At 46.3% G+C, this 20,436-nt stretch overlaps 1 protein-coding gene and 1 non-coding gene across 5 annotated transcripts in view; both read right to left on the bottom strand.

Moving 5' to 3' along the window:
- The window catches only part of CCBE1 (collagen and calcium binding EGF domains 1), a 177,176-nt gene that overhangs the window by 39,057 nt on the left and 117,683 nt on the right, over positions 1-20,436 (bottom strand). The gene's annotated exons all lie outside the window — the stretch shown is intronic.
- TRNAA-GGC (transfer RNA alanine (anticodon GGC)) lies at positions 2,483-2,555 on the bottom strand. Its single transcript has one exon. It is a non-coding gene; the product is annotated as a tRNA-Ala (tRNA).

The raw sequence follows: 20,436 nt of genomic DNA on the forward strand, positions 1-20,436 counted from the left end.
TCCCTGGGGGGAAAAGCTCCCTGTCTGAGGTTCAGGATATCCTCAGACAACCTTTAGGAGATGCCTCCCCAGACTGAACCTTATTTAATTTGAGGTCAGAGAGCCACCGTCTAGGCCCAGCCAAGAGATCGGAAAGACAAGACTGTAGACGGAGTAGTTAAGAAGGCTACTGAAGTATTTCAGGCGAGAGATTAAGAGGGTCTAAACAGGGCAGTGGGAATTGGAAAATGAAAACAGATTTTTTTTTTTTAATGTTGGAGGCAGAATCTATAGGATTCCCTAATACACTGGATGTTGGGAATAAGAAAAACTGACAAGTCCAAGACTAGAGATTGATTTTAGTGTAGCTGCCTGGAGGGTGAGGTCACCATTAACCAATGCAGGTTAAATCAGAAAGAAGCTACACACCAAAGATTTTCGTAGTACATTTTGGGAAGACTAGAAAGTATTAACTGTATTCAGTTAGGACATAATTGTTCAGGATGTCTGAGGCCTCAGACAGCGAGGTAAGAGTGGAGGTCTTTGGAGGGACAGGTGAAACTGAGTATGAGATAAAAAGACTCAGGGAAGGCATGTGCCCAGGACGTGATCTGGGGAGATATCCTGGAAGAACTGGGCTGAGTAAGGAAGCCAGAGAGAAAAAAGAGAAGGGATATCGAAGAAATCAACAAACTAGGTTATGAACTTGAACAAATCATTGTCCCACTTTGGGTGTCCCCATCCTACCCCGGGGAAAAAGGGCTTTGGACTAGGGTGATCTTTAAGGTCTCCCCTAGCTCTCGGGGTGATGACGATGTCTGTATCTTCATTGTGGTCACATGGGTGTATACTTTGTCAAAACTCATTGAACTGTAGATTTAAAATTGGTGCATTCAACTTCATTGAAGTTGATTTTTAAAAATTTCTTGGCTCTAAGGAATTATTCATTTTATGCAAAACTATTAATGACAGTATGAAATATTCCACTAAGAGTATTTTTCCAGAGAAAAAGAAATATGGGTCACAAAGGCACACCCTTAATCCCCATGAAAAACAAAGCCAAGAATTAGAAGGATGTGTTTCAAGAAATCGGCCCCTGGTCATTCCAGACATTGGTAAGAGTGAGCAGATACCTTGAAATGTTTTGCAAACACACAGGAGAGGACAGAGACTTCTGGTGGACTCTCAGACATGGTGGGTGTGGTAGGTTTTTAAAGTCAGCCCGAGAGCCACAGTGGGCAGTGCGGCAGCCCTGGCTGTCACAGCTCACAGCTGGCTAGACAGGTTCGCTTCAAGTGGTGGTTCTCCGGAGTCCCCACTTATGTGAGTGTCAGTGCATGACTAAACCCGGTGAGGATTTCTAAGGTGCAGGAATGAACGTCCCTGGTGAAAAGTATACCCATTTTTAAAAACATAAGCTTCTTGATATCTGAAGCATCATTTAGTCAGAAGGGAGAGGCTGCCCACATCTCCATGTTGGGTCTATTACAGAGTCTGTCATTTCTTATTATTTTTTTCCTTTTTGGGGGGCAAATTTTAAGAGGTAGTGCCTTAGAGGAATAAGTCTGATTCCGAACAACAAGGGGGTAGTTCTGGGCTCTAGGATACAGGCAGCTCTGAGACTATCCTATGGGTCATGGGAGGATATGTGTGCCTTTACCGTCATACACAACACAACCTGTCTCCTCTAACTGCCTGAGCCTGAACTCCTCCCGGGCAGGAACTGGGTCTTCGTTACCCTGAGCCCCTAGTTCAGTATCTGAAAGACCACAGATACTCAACACATTTTGGCTGAACTGAACTTGGCCAGAGTCCTTTCCTTGGAAAGAACCTAAGATGCAACTGACAAGTGTAAGAGTTATGGCTTTATCTTTGTCTTTCTTTTGTTTTGTTTTTTCTTAGCCTCCTGTAGGCTCTCATTCTTCCTTCCTTCCTCCTTTTCTGTATTACAAGGTGTAGAAGGACTTAGGGGCTGGCAGGAGTACTGAACAGAAAGACGTGGGTAACCGCAGTACTTGACAGACAGTAAGACGTATGTTACTTGCATGAAATAATGACTAATCGATGGCCTCCAGGGGCCAAAAATATTCCACTTTATGTGGAGTAAATAACACATGCTCTGCTGTTTGTGATCAGGACTGGAAGACTCAGAAAGGCAAGCTGCCCTGGACTGCTCAGTGGCGCTGCTGGAACCAGAATCCAGGGGATGCTTGGCAACTGGGTCACCCCTGTCCACTAAGCTGTCCCAGAACATTAATGTTAGATTTTTTTTTTTTTTAAGGAAATGCTGCATGGTATCATGATACGGGCAACTGTTTTAAAGTGAGGCAGAACTGAGTTTGAAACCCAATTCCACCACTTCCTCATTTCATGAACTGATGTAAGTTATATATAAACTTACATTTCAGTTTCTTCTTCTAAAAAATGCAATACCAATGTATACTTTGTTAGAGGTTTTTTTTGGTGGGGGAAGGTAATTAGGTTTGTTTGTTTGTTTATTTAATGGAGGTGCTGGGGATAGAACCCAGGACCTCGTGCATGCCAAGCACATGCTCTACCACTGAGCTACACCCTCCCCAATATTAGGGTTACTTTGAACATTAAATGAGATGGATGAAGCACTTGGTATGGTAGCTGTCACATAGGAAATGGCCAGTAAAGGGACACTGATCGTGACAGCAGGACTGATGGTAACAGCAGGAGTGGTTACTACTGTTGTTACTCTCCTCTGCCTTCCTTCAATGCAGGGGGTTAAAGTATATATTAAACGAGTATTTTTAAGTTATGATGAAGCACTATGAAAATACTGGAATGCCTGAAGATCAAACAGTACGTTAGCTCACACTGAATCAACAAATAATTGAATGCTGAGCCTGGGAAGTCACTGATAGACACCCTGGGAAATATAAAGAATCATAAGGTAAAAAGAGCTTATACCATCACTTGCATAATCACTCGTGTAAGGACACAGGACATAAGAAACGTTCAACCACAACAGGACCTTTGAAAATAATAAAATGCTCAAGACGTCCAAAGGCACTCAGTCCACCCAGAATTACCAAGAGCTGGAGCAGGCCCAGCCTGGGGTGGTCTGGAAATCCTTTGTGGAGTGGGATTTGGATCTCACAGGGTGACTAAGTTGTTTCCCGACAGGGAAGAAAACAGAAGGCCACTCAGGGCAGAGATAGGACATCCGGGGAAGCACGGAGAGGTCTTGTTATCTTGGCCTTAGGGACACGGCACTGGGACGTTTTTGTTACATAGTCGCAGTGCCTTATTAGCTAGAACCTCGAATTATCCAGGTACCTGAAACCAAGGATGTCAGTCACTGCGCCTGGCTGTCCACAGCGTCTTCCCAGGGAAAAGCTCTTCACTAGCACTTGCCTCTGGATGGTCCTAACTCTGCACCAAGAGGTAATGTTTTTGCCCATCTAAGTTGAGAAGCCTGGGAAGGGCCACCTGAACCGTGGGCAGCCAATCCAGCCGCACCTCTCCCAGGACAAAACAGTGAGCTGGACCAGTTACACAGTCCCGCCCAGGGCTCTCCACTAACCAACCCCCAGCATGCAGGCTGGTTCACCATGGCAGCATAGCTGAGGCTCTGCCAGTTGAGAAAGATTTGGGGAGACCGCGAGCTGAAACCCAAGTGGTAGGAGGAAACTGGGCGCTGGCCAGTCTCCTGCGAGAAGCAGAGACTTCAGGAGGGAGACGAGGGCCAGCCCGGCACCCTCACAACATCTCCCCTTATCCCTGAGATTCAAATGGCATTTCTGCTCCTTGTAACTGAAGATCTGTTCTTTCTGAGCTGTTACGGTAACATATGAAAGATCTGATTTCTTAAAGTAATAGTATAAAAGGCTTTTGATTCGGGGGTTAACCCCAGGTAGGGTTTCCATGATTGCTTATCAAAAGCACACATTTCTGTGTCACGGACAGAAGTCACTCCTGGATGACTCAAACACAAATGTCTTCATTAGCCTGTAGACACAGCCCTTATCACACTGAGAACTGGATTCTGTCAATAACAGCTGAATGTCCAAGTGTTTTAGGCATTAGTGAATAATTCACTGGTAACCTTGAGAGACAGCCAGAGCTTGAGTTTAAACAATGAGAAACCAGCTGTACCAGGCAGAGCAAAGTAAGCTGAGAACTGAGAAAACGTGGTTCAGGAACGTGAGCTTTCTTTAAACAGCACAGAAGTTCTAGTGTCCCTGGCAATGTGAGAGTGGAATTCACTGGCAATGCCCCGTGCTCTCTGTCTCCTGCTTGGCTTTTCCTGGGGTCTGGCTCCCATTCTCAGCCAAAAGGAATCCCTCTGTGGGTTCCACTAGAGAGAAAGGATAAAACTGCTACACAGAGGCATTGCTGCCTCACACAGAGGACCCCTCCCTGCAGTGGACCCCTCCCCGCAGTGGACCCCTCCCCGCTATTATATGAGTAACTGACTCCCCTCATCCAGATCTTTGAAATGCTTTCTCATCTGGTCTCCTGATGTAACCTAAAGCCAAGTAGCTCTCAGAAGTTGGAGAGCAGAGTTTTTCTTCCCTCCCCCAAGTATGGCATGTGAGATAAAGAGTAAATAGTGCTATGCGATTAAGTGACACATGTAACCCTGAAAACCTGCCATGGCAGCTTCAGCGTTGTGTACTCACACAGCCCAAGCCCTGCCAGAAAGTCTAGTGACAGAGGGTTCCTTTCATTTAATTCTAGGGGACAGTCAGACAAGAGTCCATGAGGAGAACTGGGCACCCAAGGAAGATACCACTATTTAAAGGCATTGACTATAAAAAGGATGGCACTCAACTCAGAGGAGTAACTCTTTGATGGAATTTCAGGCACTGTGATAAAGTGAAGAGTCCCAGATATTGTGGTGGGAGTGATGCTTTTGTGATGAGGGAAGTAGGGGTTGCTTTCTGAAGTTTAATAAATGACGCTAGAAACCGTCTTCTCACGCTGGACCTGAGGTACCACTTCAACACTGGGGAGATCTGGAGATGTGTCTGGGGACTGATGTGTGGTGGCCAGACAGGGCGATGGCAGTGGGAGTGCAGGTGTGGACGAGAAAGGTCTTCCCAAGGAGCCAACGCTGCTGCTCTGGGCACTTCTCTCTTGGGCCAGTATCTTCCAAGAAGGCTCCTGGGGGTGTGTTATGGAATTGGGGTCCGCTTCTAGATGGCCCAGCTCTACAGGGTGGCTGATCTGTCCCCAGTAACATTTCTCACATAACCACGTGTTCAAGTTACAGATACTGATATGCACAAAAAGCGAATTTCTGAGACAAATATGCACAGTACTGCAGCATAATAAATGTGGTGTCTGCAGTAATATTAGCCACCGTTACTTTTTTTTTTTTTGCCAGTTCACAGGTTAAAAGTTGTTACTCAAGCCCTCTGTTTTGCACACGTTTCCTGGTGTCTAATACACAATGCAGGCTTTTAAAAGACTTCTCTTGTGTTTATAAAGCTAAGATCAGTGAAACAAGGCAACACTGCAAGAGGTGGGGAGCTGTAATGTGATCACGTAACAGTTTGTCCCTGTAAGTGTCTATACAAGGCTGTAAGAAAGGATGGATTGAGTGCTCTCCCCTGTGCATGGTCTTGTGCCATTGTGCCCTCCGGCAGAAGCCAACAAGCGAGGGAAAGTCACACCCAGGACCTGCCTGCCCTTCCTCCAAAGACGGCGCTCCCACTGTCAGGGCTGCTTCCCTGGGACATGGAAATACAGGAAGGGCGGGGAGGGCGTTGCCATGACTACCTCCCGTGTGTCACAAGCTGAGATACGGCCACCTCCTATGGAGTTTCATTAAGTCTTCACAAGGAGTGACAGGACAGTCTGTGATTATCCCCCTTTGACCATGAAGAAACCGAGTGCCAGAGCTTAATTAAGGATCTTGCCCAAAGTCCCGCTGTAGTGAAGGGGGAGAGCCAGGATCTCAGTCCCCAACGTATGACACACAGTGTCTGGCTCAGCTGCTCATTAAAAAGGTCTGAATGAAAAACAAAACACAACTCAAAAACCCGCGGATGTGGAAATATGTTGTCATCAGCAGAGTCAACTTCTGGGCCTAGGAGTGCCAGGACGCTCTGCTCAAACATCAGTCTGATGCTGCTTTTCAGGACTATGTGCAGGGGCTGCCCTCTCCTCTCACTCCCTGGCTCTGGACAGGGACCTCTGGACACATGGTTAGTTACTGAATCCGGACAGAAATGCAGGTGGAGCCAATTCATCCTTCCGAAGATGTGGGCCAGGATGGCGGGCACTTAGCAACACGGAGTGAGTGGCAGCTTGAAAGTGAGAGCTGAATTGCTAGAAGGCTCAGTGAGCGTGGAGGAAATCCTTGAAATCCATATCTGCTGAACTGAAGCGTGACTAGTCTCCCCCTGCCTGATCCCAAAACATCTCACCTTCCCCTCCAGGTTCAGCCAACTTTCTCCTCCTCCAAGAAGCCTTCCCGGAATTCCTACCCACCACAAAGGGATTTCCACCGTCTCTCACTATCTGTCTCAGGATATCTAGAGGAAAACATCAAATTAAAACAATAGTGGTTCTCAATCCTGGGGACATGCTAGAATCTACTGGAGAATTGTTTAAGGGAAAAGAACAAACAAATACTTATGCCCAGGCTCAAACCCTAAATAGTTCAATCAGAATCTCGGGCTGGAAACGGAACCAGCATTTTAAGAAATCAGCCAGGATTGAGAAGTAGAGCCCTCAAGCCTAGAAAGCTGAGTGTGTCCTTTCTTCCTGTCTAGCAGGGAGCTCCCTGCGGCGCAGCCTGGGACTTGGGTGGCACTGCCTTTAACACTGAGCCCAGGCCTTGCACGTAGTCAGCGCTCAAACGTCTGCTGAGTGACTGCTTCCTCCTCTGAAAATCTAACCCCCTCCCCCCAAACCCTGTGTGTGTGTGTGTGTGTGTGTGTGTCACTCTGATTTGGGCAACCCGAGGACACAAATTCCAAAGAAAATAAATTCCCCTCATGTTAACATCTCAAGGGAGGAACAGGCTGTGCTGTTGGTTATCTCCTGCTTTCAATTAAGGAGGCTTCAGCCAGATTCCTCTGCGCGCCCCTGAGGCCCGAGCCTTGTAAACGGTGCACTTTCAATTATTTATCTAAACAAAGGTGAGCCAGAGGGCAGTGCTACACACTCGCCTGATGAACTTGAGCCCAACTCCGAGCTCTTGGAATTCAAGCTTACATGATTTGGTTTTAGGGATCCAATTTCCTTTAAAAAAAAAAAAAAAAAGAAGGAAAAAAATAAAGGAAAAAAAGGCACACTAGATAGGAGGCCATAAATTCCGTTTCAGAAATGAAAGGCGTGCCAGAGCCGAGGCGCACGGACGCCGGGCTTTGTGGCTGGCGGCGATGCTGTTGCTAGGGTGCTTAAATCAAACAGCCATAACTCACTGGTGAGGAGGCGGACGGCTGAATCCCTTCCAGTTTTGCACTGTCTCCCCCATCAAAAGATGCACAACATTCTATGTCACCAATGAATAACAAAGCCTCTCAAAAAGGAACAGAGAACCAGCAGCGGTCTGCAAATCTAAGTAGAGGAAGGGCTGTCTCTCGAGTAAGCGAAGACAGCCACCTGTTGCGCTGTCAGCATGACGAGTGTGCTCCGTGGGGATGGGTTTGTGCCTGTTCCCTGTGAGGACCAGCCTGCGGTGCTCATGTCACCCGGCCTGCGGGTGTGAGTGATGAGAATGATTCCTATGGAAATTCAGCACCCCTTCACTTGCCAACAGTGTCAGCTGCAGGGAAAGAGTGACTTGGGGACAATAAACCAGCCGGAAGTCGGGGCACCTGGTTCTAAGCGTGGCAGCAGGAACGGTAACTACGGCTGTGGTTTGCTGAGTGCACGTTACATGCTCAATGCTCAGTACGGCTGTACCATGGAGAGGCGTGATCCTTACTATACAGAGGTCCCAGGGAGGTTGAGCAACTTGCCAGGTGACACAGCTCCTAAGGGTCAGGGCTGGAACCTGTACCCAGCTCTGCCTGCCTCAAAAGCCAGGGTTCCGAATCCCACTGTTACACGGACGCCCTGGCCCCTGGATGGACACTCGAAAATGTTTCTGGAATCCACCTCTCTTCTCTATCCCTGATGCTGACTACCTTAGTTCAGACCTTAAAATCTCTCACTCTTCCCATTTTTATAGCCTTTTAAATTCATCTTCCCGTCTCTAATCTTTCCCTCACCCCATCAAGTGAAAATACTTAAAAATATACCTATCACCTTATATAATGTCATCTCTTGCCTCCCACTGCCTACAAGCCCAGCCCGGTCCTTTGCAAAGCAGAGGTGGCCCCGCTCCTCTTTTCCTCACCATCATTCTCCACCATAACCCATTCTCATCCAACGTCCATCTCAGAAGACCCCTTCCTTAAAATATCCCGCCTCCACTTTCCGCTCTGACTTGTTCACGTTTGTCTTTCCACCCAGACTGTGAGCTCCTCGGTAGCACAAAGCTTGTCATGTTCATCTTTCTGATTTCCCCAGGATCTGGCAGAAGGTGTGCTGATGGATGTTACCTAGCCGATTCACTGATTGAATGAACATAGTCTCAAAAGTTGGGGAAATAATTAGCCAAGATCATTGAATTTTTGACAACTGACCATAAATGCATGGGGTCTCAGTATAATCATTCTCCACGCGTCCTCTAGTTTCATGGATTTTTACTCATCTCTGGAATAACCACAAGAAATTAGATTTAAAAAAATTAAATTCTAATGGCTTAGAGAGATGTGATAACTAAATGTCATGTGGGATCCTGGATGGGGTTCTGGAAGAGAAAAAGGACACTAGGTAAAAACTAAGGGAATCTGAATAAAGTGTGGACTTTAGTTAATAACAATGTATCAGAGTATGTTCATTAGTTATAACATATTAATGTCAGATCAAAATGGAAACTGGATGTGGGCACGCAGAATCTTTCTGCATTATTATTGTAAGTTTTCTATAGATCTAAATCTCTTCTTGAATAAAATGTTTACATAAAAGCTACCATAAAAAAAATTAAATTCTAGCTTAAAACATGTTTCCTTGACAAGTTTAGTCTAGATTTCTTCTACTCAAAAATATTTCCCTCAGTGGTTAGCTCTTAGCAGTGGTATCTGATCCTAGAATGTCTTTTTCTTTCTTAGCCCAAGTGAAATTTTCCTGATGAACTGAGGATTCTGCTTGACCAGTACTGTTCTCACTTGTATAAAAAAAAAGCCGCTGCTTGGATTAACTTGACTAGCACATTATACTGGGTGTGCCTTAGAGCTATGAAGACAGTTGCATTTTACATCCTCTGCCTCAGGGCTGGGTAGGCTCCCTGGCAAATCCACGCAGGTGGTCACCTGCTGGAGCTGGCACTGTCTTCCTGCCTTTCCTGTGTGAGCCGGAACTTAGCTAACCTCTGCCCATGCTTCAAGGTTCATCTCCATTTCCTCCTCTTTCACTCGGCCCTGGCCCTCTCAGCCACGCAGGAAGCGACTTGCTCTCCCCTCTCAACTTCCAGAGCACTTGCTCTCTGTGCTACTCGGATGCTGTTCAAAGTCACATGTAGCAAATCACGGTGGAAAGAACATGAGCATGGGAACGTCGCCCTCGCTGTAACACGAATGCACCGTGGGGCTCTGTGTGACGGGGTCACCTCCCTGGGCCTTCATTTACTCACTGCAAAATGAGGGAGGAGTTAGACTAGTTGGGTTAAATGGCTTCTAAGCTTCCTTCTGGCTCTAAAATTCTACGAAAAATGCCAGATATCTTAATCCTAGTCGAAAGTTCCCTGGAGGTGTGGGAGGTAAAACGCAAAAGCATAGAACTCTGGACCACACGCAGACTGTTAAGAGTTGAAAACAGTGATTTGGATGTTACGTTCCTCTTCATGTTCTGAAGGGCCACTTGATGGCATCCTCAAACTAAGCATGTGACCAAAAGACAGCCCAGAAGGATAAGAGTCCCTGTCATTGGCCTGATGCGCAGGTTGTGTTAACAGTGCTGTGAAACATTCACCATGACAAAGTGGGCTTATCACAGTCACACACCAACTCAGGCACACACACAGGAACAACCACCTAAACACGCCTTCCAGTCATCATCAACCAGTGTGAATTCAAGACCTAATGCTTTACATGCGCCAAATATACATCCCCCTAAATGTGAAAAATAGACACTCCAACTCAATTCCTTTGAGGATAAACTTCAAACTGTAAGCAATTTGGCAAGGGAAAGAGACTTGAAAAAGCAGCATTTTTCCTACTAAGTTACACAATGTCTTATCTTTTAAAATAATTTATAAAGACACATTCAGATGAGAACAAAGTAACACAGTCATTCAAGACCAAAGATAGATGTAGCGGAAATTGAGGCTCAAGAGAGCTTCTACAGTTGAGCACTATGTTTAGGGCTAACTTGCCTGGCAGTTGAGCACAAAAAGGGAGCTATGATGAGTTAGTTCTAATACAAGTTTTTACAAGAGGTAAGAAATTTACCCAAGGGATGTTCATCACAGAGAGTCCCAACTGGAAAGAGAAGGCACGTGAAAATTAGGAGAATCCAAGGAGGGGCTGTTTACGAAGGGGCTAAAGCACAAATACGTGGGCAGGGTGCAGGGGAGCCCCAGCGCAGGTACAGGAACTCAGGGCTGACCACAGAGGAGCTGCTGCCCCCCGTGGTGCACTCAATACTGTCCCCCATCCCCTTTAATTCACATCCACTCAAAAAATGATCTTATTTGGGGAATTTGCAAAGGATGGAGATGAGATCATACTGGATGAGGCTGTCAATCCAATGACGGTGTCCTTGTAAGAGACAGAAAAGGATACACAGAGATGCAGAGAAGGTGACCATTTAAAGATGGAGGCAGAGATCGGGGTGGCATGTCTACAAGCCAAAGAACACCAAGGATCGTCAACAGCTGCCAGATGGGGTGAGAAAACCAGGGGCTATTCTCCTCCAGAAACTCCAGCAGGAACCAATGCTGACAACACCTTGATTTCAGACTTCTGATCTTTTGAACTCTAAGAGAATACATTTCTCTTGTTTTAAGCCACCTGGCTAGGGGTAATTTGCTATGGCAGCCACAGGAAGCGAACACACCACCCCATTTATAAAAAGGATAAGAGGAGGGAAAGTAACTGAGCCCAGTGGGAGAAAACGTGTTGAACAGGTCAGTTTCAGTGGAGCAGTGACCTTCAGTCAAGGGATAAAGCCAATCTGAGGCAGCCCTACAAGAAGGGAGCCAGAGGAATACACATCCCAACCTCAGCCTCTTTCCTCCCTCCCACCTCCACCTGGGGCTCCCCACTGGTTACACCCAACAGGAAGCCAGCGATGTGGGAGCCCTGCTGACACAGGCCACACAGGCCAGCCCCCAGGCGGACCGCAGGATGTGGAAGAGGGGCAGACGACAGCTACCAGCATGAGATGAGGACTCACCACCATCACTTCCGGGACGACAAAGCTGACAAGTGGCAACCTACATCTTCCCTTCTTGTAAAGTGACTTACTTCCCCCAGAAATAAGAGACGCCAGTCTCTCTCCTGTACTGAGTCCTCTGATCCTTCAGCCCTCTTTAGGTAAGGTTTCTCTAACTCAGGCTCTCTCCGTGGCCCCTGTGCTCTCCTGTCTCCACACTCAGCCTTCAGCACTGTTATCAGATGAGCATCTCTGAGAGCAGCCCCATCTTTCAGTCCCACTCGGGTCCGTTTTCCAGTGACCCTGGGAAATCTTCAGCAGATCTCCCAAACGGTCAAAGTCACGGTGTTTGAAAATTAGCTGTATCTTCTCTTCCAAACCAACTCTGCCTTTGAAATCCCTCATCTTGTTTCTCTAAACCGTCTAGGCTTAAACTCTCCAACCTCTCCTCAGACATCAAGGTGCTGTCAGTTTTAATAAGGAGTCTGTGCTTCCACTCACCCCTCCCTCTGTGTTTCTCTAACTCCCACCACTAGCATCTGAGCCACGTCCATCTACAGCCGGGTAACAGCAAACAAGCTCTAAGCTGGCTTTTCACAGCTCCGGGTTCCCAGGTCTTCCACACTTTTGCCATGGCCAAGGCAATACTGCTACACTTCCCATGCATTCAAATTCTTCAGTGACCCTTTCTGCCTCATGCCCTCCCCCTGTCACATCCATAATCCTGTCCCTGGCTTCTGAGGATCTTGACACATTCCAGCTCCTCCTACTTTACCAACCGCATTTACCATCATCTGTCAAGGAGAACCTCGGTGTAGCCAGACTGCTTCCTTTGCTGTCACGTCTGCCCCTTTACCATCTGACGGACCAGTTACCATACTTTGTACTCCAGGGTCTGCCATGAATCCAACTGAACTCAAAGCATTTGTCAAAAAATTTACAACAACACATACAGCGATTAGTAGTGAATATTTACCTGATAAGAAACCTTTACATCTTTCCCTACATCCTTACTTTCCAGATTGACCTGCAAGCAGCGTGTCATGGCAGTCCGTGTTTCTCTGGACTACGAAAGATATTCTAGCACAGATGAAGAGCTCGGGCTTTGGAGTCAGAGAGACCGGAGTTAGATTTTCAGCGTATTCATACGCAGTCTGCGTGACCTTGCCAGTTACTGACCAACTCCGTGCCTTGTTAACTGGCAATGTGAAACTTGTCTCAGAGTTACTGTGAAGGCAAGAATTGCTGATTTAACGTAAAGCACTTAGCACAGTGCAGGCATAAAGTTAGGTTCTTAGTAATACAAACAATGAACAGCAAAGTCATGTAACTTATGGGCAAGGCCAATATGTGAGATTAGTTTTAGTCACACGCAGCCCAGGTATGGATATCTGGGCCCTGGGCTACATCGTAAGGTCCCCATTCCCATCCCCCTATTCTTAATGCCAGCACTTCTGCTTAGCCACCCTGGATCTGGGAACCAGCAGAAATTAGCTTCTAGACCATGGTTATTCCAAACAACCAAACCCAGAAATCAGGGCTTTTACACATCCTACATGGTCCTGTATCCTCAGTAAATAGTCTTTGAGAAATTGGCCACAGCGGGTAGTGGCTGTCATGTTATTCCCATTTTTATCAACATTGACAGCTGCCTCTTGGGCACTGACTGCTTAACAGTCAAAACCAAAGGCTAACTGAAAGGTCATCTATGTAAAGACGCCAACATGAATGAAAAAATCATATGCATATACTGCAGTGGCTGTAATGGACAGTGATCTGGTCTGATCAAGAATTTTAATGACAGTTTCTATAAATTATTTGTTATCATTTAACACATAAAAGAAAAATTTTGACAATTCTATTTTTGTTGTTACTGTTGTACATTCATAGTCTCAGGATAAATACTAAGAAAAATGCTAGTATTTTAATTTTGAATGTAATTAATACAAGGGGACAAAAAAAGGAAAAACAACAAAGAATTTGGTGCTTAACCAGAACCTCTCCTGGGCACACACAAAAACTGTGAGATTTTGGACACATCTGGAATCTAGCGTATTTCGTAAGTTTGCAGAGCACACCACACCGAAGAGGAACTTCAGGGCTTCATGGAGATGAGCCAGAGTCGTATAGGAGGCGATTAGGAAACACTTATTTCATGTGTTCCTTCTCTTGACCTTCCTGAAATCCAGATGGCTCATTTGCTCTGAAAGTATTTTAGATAGGGCTGATTTATTGTCTGTCATTATTAATGAACTGGGTGAGAAACGGAATAATTGTTTAAGTGACCCAACATATTTTCAAAGCAATGGAATGGTTTGTTAGTTGCAAATTGCATTCCATTCCTGTTTGCGGTTGCTGACACGAATATAAAAATTCTCTTTATCAGCTGAAATCTGTCATGGTTTGCCTTCAGTTTAGTATAGTCAAGGCAACTTCTAAAGTGATTTTTTTTTTGTTTTCTTACTATAATGTTTATGACTAATATTTTTTAAATTACCTACTTAGTATCTTATGGTACAGTATGCTTTATAATTAAACATGGCTATGGAATTATTAACCCATCTTTAGAATAAAGACAATTCTGAGGAAGCAAAGCTGTGACACATTATAAAAGCATTTTAGTTGGAGGCTTCCAATCTTCAACCTAATGATAAGGTTCCTCTACATGCCATGCCCTCCAGTGTATATAACATTTGACAATTGATCAAAAATCAATCAGTCCCTGGGCAAACACTTTTGAGGTACTATTTGGAAATATCCAAAAGTATGTAATTCATAAAGCACGACTGAGTCACCATAAAAAAAAAAAAATGTGATGAAACGGCAGTTTTCTGAGGGGGAGGCTGGGGAAGAGAGTGACTGTTCAAATTCCGGCACCAGAACTGGAAGCCAGCAGAAAAATCCATGAACCCGGAGGCCAGGCCACGGTGATGCTGGGAGTTCAAGTTGTGAAATGTGAGCTTCAGTCACCACGAGTCCAAGGGCTTCCAACACCAGAAGTCCAGCCTGGAAACACCCTCTGATGTGGCCATGAAAAGACAGAGGTACTTAAGGAGCAAAAGCTCCAGTCTTGCAGAGTATCAGTCGTCAATTCTCCGTCCTGGGGGAATGACAGAGAATGCTGGGGCCACTTGCCATATTTTGTTGTGTGTGTGAGCTCTGAAGGAAGGGATATGGTGATATATTTACTAGGATTTAACTGCATTTTTTCATCTCTCCTCTAATCCTCCCCTTTAGTTCCAAACCCTTATCAACCTCTCGTCTGTCTTCTTTCCTTACTACTTCTATGACATTGTTTTCCTAGGAAACAGGATGATCTATTTAAAAATGTCAATTGCTTCTCTGCTCAAACTCCCCTAATGGCATCCCACTGCACACAGGGTAACATTCAAGCTCTCTGCTATGGTCTGCCGAGTCCTGGGGGATCAAGTCCCTGGGCTCCTCTCCAAATGAGGGTCCTCCCTGATTCCCTGTGCTGCAGTGACATGGACCTGTTTCTGTCCCTTCTTCATCTCTTAACCACACTTTATCACTCCTAGTACTCTCCTTAGACACAGAGTGAGTGCTGAAATTTTGGCATTCTTATGTACAGTGTGAATAAAAGGGTTCTTCAAGAATGCTGCTCTGTCTATGGACCAGTCACATACAATTGCCATAAAGACATGCTTACTATGCGAACTCAGCCTCAAGACAAGTCCCCATCATTCCTCCCCTCAAAACCAGATCCCTACCCCTAAGCTTCTCCTCTTTAGAATTCTGTAGCCTCTACTGTTGATGACATTACTCTATTTCATCGAATCTGAGACATTATCAATTATAAGATGCACATTTTATTTTACATAATACTTAAGTTGCCAATTAAACTCTGACTTGATGCTTTATCACTGAAGTTCTTTTACATTTGCTAAAATATCTCTTTTAATCCTAATTAGACACAGACTGTCACACAGATACACATAAAGGAAAACGAAAGACTGGTTAAAATGTTCTTAAAACGTCTTCACATATGGAGTCTGACTCTCGGGAATCTCTCTTCTGAGAGTCATCAATTCCTGCGCTTTACCACGAAAAACACTGTCCTTTGTGCCGTTGGGAGCATTGGTGATGCAGCATTTTAAAGAAGAATCCATAAACGGATTCAAGTCTTTAGTACTGAATAACCTAACCTGGCTCTGTGACTACCTAGAGACTACTTTTGGCGCCTGCTCTGGGAATGATGCTGAAAACGTTGGATTCACCACCTCCCCACCTGCTTCTGGTTCAAAGTCAATTGTGCGAGTTGAATAATGCTTTCCTGTGTCTCTGGGACTTTTTCCCAAGCAGGTGAAACCCCCGATGCACATTTTGATGCACCTATAGGCACTGACGAAAATACCCTAACTGCTGCCTGGGTATGGTGAATAAAAGGCACATCTCAATTTCAGAAATGTTAAAATTTCAGAAATGTTAAAATTAAAAAAAAATGCTATCTTAGAATTGATGACATTTGATCATGAGCCAAATGTCCAATGTTACTGCATTCCTGAATGGCAAACTTGACCTTCTCAGAGCTCCTGAATGAAGTCCCCTGGTGCATCATTGTTCAAAACCCTTCCCTCCCGCCATCAGTGGACACTAGCCTTGAAGGAGCCCACCCGTAAGCTGTGGCTAAGCCAGTCAAATTTGCTCCGGAGTTTTAACTGGCAAGAGATTTATGTCATCAGTTAGCTGTGGGGAGCAGAGCTGAGCATCAATCAACTCTAAAGCTGGGGCAGCCTTTTTCAAGGGGGCGCCTCTGTATGTCGGCTAGACACAGGAAGATGGCCCAATGGGAAAGGCAGAAGGAGAAAACTCAGAGAAGCCATAACAAGAGAAAGCAGGCACTTACTGAGACAGAGAAAGTAACTGTGGCCTTTGACTTTCCAACTCTTGATTGCGTGAGGCTCGGGTATACTGCAGTTTCCAACCTTGGGTTTAGGGGTCCCTCTATAGCCTTACAATGAACCCCCATTTTCACCTGAGGTAGATTTCAGCTTCTGGCAACCAATGAGCTGTGGTTGAAGGAGCTGGGAACTCTATCCTCAAACTCACCCATCAGAAGATGGAACTGACATCCCCAGTGATTCAGGCAGAGCAGGAGTGATTCTGGCAGGCCTGGGGCACGGCAGGAAAGGGCCACAGCCCCTCCGCCCACAGCACAGACCCCCTTTCCTGGGAATCTCCCCACGGTCCCACTCACAGGAATAGCATGCTCTCTGCTGGATGAGATTAGGCTGGGTTGCCATCGAGGGGACAAAATAATCCAAGTCTTGCTGAGAGATGTGTTGGGGAACAGGCTCCCTGGTAAGAAGGGCAGGGCCACAGGCCTCACAGGAGGGCGGCGGAGTGACAGGACCAGCCCCCACTCCCTCTCAGCCTCCTAACTGGGGCCCATCCTCCACCCAGACCCGGCAGGACAGACAACAGGGCTCTTCCAAGCTGAAGCCAGGGATCCCTTTGTGGCAGATGATTCAGGGGTTAAAAAAGACAGAGAGAGACTTCCTTCTTCGGAGAATGTGTGGTTTTCTCGACACAAGGGGTGAGGTTTCTCAGTTTAAGAGCACTGAAAAGTGTCATGGGTGCAGGTACAAGGGACTTGGAGGCAAAGCTGTTCAGTCAACAGAGAAAGAAGTGCCTGTCCTGTCTGGCTCCCCAGGGAGGCCTGAACTTCAGCTGTGTCCTTTTTACTGGTGAATGCATTCTGAGACTGCCCCGCTGCCCTAACTGCAGCTGAGGGTCCCTGACACATGTCCGGGGCGGAGGGTGGCAGGCCAGGGGCCCAGCTCTCAGCTCCATCAGGACACAGGCGGGAGGGAGGCGGTCTCTCGGGTGGACTAAACATAGCACTCCTGGGAGCTTCCAGTGGCAGAAGAAAGCCTGCGAACGTGGAGGAGGCGCAGAAGGTACCCTGGTCACCCTGCACATTGGCCAAGGCTATTCCTGGAGAGAGGAGAGGCCAGGCGACCCTGAGGTGAGAGAGCCTTACCCCCAACTGAGCCCTGAATTAGGGATAAGAAAACAGAGCAGAAGCTCAGACCCACGTCTAACTGGCCCCAAGCCCAAGCTCCTTCTGTTGTCCACACTGTTCCCAGGAAGCAGGAGGTGGGCAGAGTCCTTTCTGCTCTGGGGCAGCCTGTACGCAGCTTGGGCCACCACGGGCTGGCTGCTGGGGGCATGGGGGTCTTAAATGGCCCTGCTGACCTCCACTGGACAGCTGCAGCTTAGAGTTCAGGGACCTCGGTCATCCTAACAAGAGCAGCAGTGACACCAGCACCTGGCAGGGGGCCATCACTCTGTTATCCTTTTCTAAGGGCTTCCCCACACAACACGCTGCTCCCCTACCCCACATCTGTACAATCAGTAAGCTCCTCAACAGAGGGGACCACTTCTGCATCTTTTACAGCCTCTCGCAGGCTGCGGATGACAGTGCTGTACACAGTGGCACTTAATAAGTGCCGATTACCTTGCCTGGACTCTTGGGAGCTCCCTTTACTTGGCTCCCACATCCACACACGGTCCCCCTCCCCCCCTCCAGTGAGTGGACTTGAGAGCGTGGTTTCCACTGCTTTGATCCGGCACTTTGTTTTCCCAAAGCTCAGCCCTCGGGTGCGGCCAAGACCAGCAACCTCACGGGCTCGGCTGCCTTGGGAAGCCACGGGTGACATTTTCAGCTGGCTCAGACCCTGAGGTTGAAACCTGGTGTGTGTAAGGGTAGCTTCTGGCTTTCTGGCTGGAACTTTGTTTGCTATGGAATACAGACTTCCCTTGGGGAATTCAGGCATGTTTTCTCTTTTTTTTCCTTTTCTTAAAAAAATAAAAATAAAAATAAAAAGTTTGCAGCCCTAATCTAAGTGGCATCTGCTAACTTTAAAGTAAACACACATGCTTAATCCTTACCCCAGAGCACTCTTGCCATGACACAGAAAGCCTTTTGGAGTCAATCATCAAAACATAAGGGAAAAGTCATCTGTTTTAGTAGATAAATTTTAAGTTGTTTTGGCCACGGTTCCTGCAAGTTTTCAGTGATCGCAATAGATCTCGATAATTTCAGATTTCCAATCCTGCCGATTCGAGCCCAACTGTACTTACGGGAAGATGCCTGGAACTACAATAACCAGGGACCAGGTTCACAGACACACGGCTTTACTTTCGAGTTTGCAAAGCGGAGAAGCAGGAAGTTCCGATATTTGTTTTACTTTTTGAACTTATGCACGTTGTCGCTTTCTCCAAAGATGACATGAAGTCGTGTAAAGTGATACATGAACAAGGATAAAAAGTGGGAAAGCAAGAAAAAGAAGGGTAGGAGGAAAGCAGAACTGGAATCCAGGCCCCAGCAAGAAATGCAGAATCATCACAACCCACCTACTGGGGAGCCACGAGAAGCCACGAATCAGCTTCTCAAGGTCTCGAGCTACTGCAGTAGTTACTCAAACAGCAGCCATGTTTTATTTAAGGACCAACTATTCAAGAATCAGTGTGACAGAGCTTAGTCATTAACATGGTAACGACTTATTAAGTGCCTACCACGTGCCAGGGATGGCACTAAACACTTTCTCTGCAAACAAGAGGGACCTTGAGCTACAACTGGCCCATAAATGGTCTCATTTTTGAAATCGGGTGATTAAGATTCTCCTTAGATCTTCTCTGAGCTACTCTGCTCTGAGTTTCTAAGACCAGCAACTCATGGTGTCCTGACTCCCCGAGCAGTTCATTTGGACTGTTCAACACAGACCCTCCTCAAAGCCTACCTTGGACACAATTTCAGGTTAGAAGGCCAAGGGAATCTTTGAAAACAAATTCATCTTTGATGAACATTCATTAAATAGGAAGAAAAATGATGCTTTGGGAAAAACCACTCTTATCTTAAAAATTGTGTTGGCTTTACGTCGCTTTCCTCTAGTTCTTATAAAATCATCTTTGGAGGGAGGCAGGAAAAAAGAGGCTGAGGTATTGGGCTGCCCAAATTCAAATCCTATCTCTGCTGTGTCTTGGACATGATAATCTCTCTGAACTTCTGTTTTCTCATCTGTGAAATGGGCACAATAGGAGGATCTACTTTATAGATTTGAGGGGAGACTGAGGGGATAGTGCAAGTCATGCTTAAGTATGGTGCTTGCCTTTCTTGGTGCTCAAGAAACACTTGTGGTTTTATCTTCTAATTAACTCTGCAGAGCACAATTGCCCTTATTCAAAGGAGCCAGGTTGCCAAGGGAAGGGGACCGAGATTTTCCTCTTTAGAAAGACCTTGACTTTTTCTTTCTGCTAAGAACGCGAATATCCACAACTCTTCATTAAGACTGAGGGATAAGAAAGAGCCAGTGAAAATGAGAAGGGCCAGCAAGCATGTTGAGTGGCCGACAGCAGCTGCCAGTGTTTGTTGTTAAAACGGTACCTCGGGGATGGATGGGAGTCATTAACATTCCACTGATAGGGGGTAAGATGATCTGTGCTGAAAAGGAAAGTTGGGGGCTGTGAGGAGTGGGAGTCACCCAGGTTTATCTCTGTTTACCCTCCCATTATGACTCATGCTCAGAGTCTGTTTCTCTTCTTAGGAGATGATTTGGCTCATGACCACAGATCTTCCTGGCTTGCTAACCAAACTTCTATTTAATTGGTTTCCATCTTGTGACCTGGTTCCCAAGACTCCAGACGCTCAGGCGCACAGTCGTCAGTCCCCGAGAGCAGGGTCATAGTGTAACTGGTAGACGTGTACGGTCATTTGCAAGGTGGCTGCCAGAACATCACAGCCAACCCTGAGCATGAACTGGTGAGTGTCCGCCATGGCTGTCCACGCCACTATGTGCCAGGATAGAGTTGTCTCTGTCCCAACTCCAGTTTTTCACTTGGGTTTTCCTTAGAAAGTACTGTGTGACCATCTTCCCTATCAGCATCTCACATTCAGGTCATCTTGAAAAAAACCAAATACTCATTATGCTTCCTACTCTGCCAGATCTCTTGAGTGCCACTTTTATCCATACTTCACATTTAAACTACACAGTCAGAAGTGTCTAAACCAAGAATGCACATATCCCC

Source organism: Camelus bactrianus, chromosome 30, assembly GCF_048773025.1.
Source record: "Camelus bactrianus isolate YW-2024 breed Bactrian camel chromosome 30, ASM4877302v1, whole genome shotgun sequence".
Lineage (NCBI taxonomy): Eukaryota > Metazoa > Chordata > Mammalia > Artiodactyla > Camelidae > Camelus > Camelus bactrianus.